The sequence below is a fragment of the Bidens hawaiensis genome, unplaced genomic scaffold (assembly GCF_021521415.1).
Source record: "Bidens hawaiensis isolate Kalapana, Puna unplaced genomic scaffold, B.hawaiensis_p1.1 tig00029082_1, whole genome shotgun sequence".
In the NCBI taxonomy this organism is placed as follows: Eukaryota; Viridiplantae; Streptophyta; class Magnoliopsida; order Asterales; family Asteraceae; genus Bidens; species Bidens hawaiensis.
This window is the reverse complement of record NW_027494798.1, coordinates 230,712-232,096: the sequence shown is the minus strand read 5'-3', so window position 1 is coordinate 232,096 and position 1,385 is coordinate 230,712. Positions and strand designations below refer to the sequence as shown.

At 40.6% G+C, this 1,385-nt stretch overlaps 1 pseudogene; it reads left to right on the top strand.

Moving 5' to 3' along the window:
- The first annotated feature begins 6 nt into the window (after window positions 1-6).
- LOC143578250 (putative LRR receptor-like serine/threonine-protein kinase At2g24230 pseudogene) lies at window positions 7-873 on the top strand (annotated as a pseudogene).
- The last annotated feature ends 512 nt before the right edge of the window (window positions 874-1,385 follow it).

Genomic DNA, 1,385 nt, shown 5'->3' with positions numbered 1-1,385 from the left:
CTTGTCCCGTTAACAGGGTATTGTTTAGCGGGCGAGCAACGGATTGCGATCTATGATTACATGGAGAATGGAAATTTGCATAATTTGCTTCATGATCTTCCGCTTGGAGTTCAAACCGCGGAAGATTGGAGTTCGGATACATGGGAAGTTGATGCAAACAACAATGAGGGGATTCAAAACGCGGGCCCTGAAGGGTTGTTGACGACGTGGCAGTTTCGGTGTAAAGTCGCATTAGGTACGGCTCGTGCATTGGCGTTTCTGCACCATGGTTGTTCACCGCCGATTATTCATAGAGACGTTAAAGCGAGTAGCGTTTATCTTGATTACAATCTTGAACCGAGATTGTCGGATTTTGGGCTTTCGAAGATCTTTGGTAACGATCTTGAAGACGAGATCACTCGTGGGTCCCGCGGATACATCCCACCCGAGTTTCTAAACCAGGACGGAAGCTCTTCACCGCATGTGATCACTCCAAAATCGGATGTTTATGGGTTTGGAGTGATTCTTTTTGAGCTTATAACAGGCAAAAAGCCGGTTGAAGACGAGTACAACGATTACCCGGATGATAGTTTGTCAAAAGATGCAAACTTGGTGAGTTGGGTGAGAGGTCTAGTGAAAAGGAATCGCGGGTCCCAGATTATTGACCCAAAGATTCGTGGGACCGGAGCCGAGAGTCAGATGGTTGAGGCGTTGAAGATCGGTTACTTGTGTACCGCTGATCTTCCGGCTAAGCGACCGAGTATGCAACAAGTAGTTGGACTTTTAAAAGATCTTCAACAGTTATGAGTTGAAGCAATGAGATTTGGTTCTTGTGGTCTTTCTAAGCTTTTGTTTCTAAGGTTAAGTTATGTTTTGTTAGTTCTTTGTTATTGTGTACAGTTTGTTTAAAGATTATTAATGATCAATATCTTATTGATCCAACTTATTTGCCTTTGGGTTTTTTGGTGGCATAGTGACATAATCTTTCTTAACCAGATATATAATTGTGTCATATATACATTTGTGGTCATGTTGTGCTTCATTGAAGGATTATTGTATATGAGTTTGTAATAAATATAGGTGAGACAAATTTCTGTTATCTAAAGTAATTGTTAACAAAGGTAATACTGCACTTCAAAAAAAAACCCCGGAACATGTTTTTTTTATACATAGGTTTTTACTACCCGAACATACTCGTAGGTACATATAGGGTATGCGTTTTAGTACCAAAACTGACCAAATTTGTTTCCGGTAATACCCAAAAACCAGAACCGGTTCCATACCTGAAACCAGGTTTTCCCAATACCTGAAACCGGATTTTTCAAATACCCGATTTATACCCGAAATTACCTGAAATATACCTGAAAAATACTCCGAAAACGTGCAGCCCTTAAAAACCCAATCTA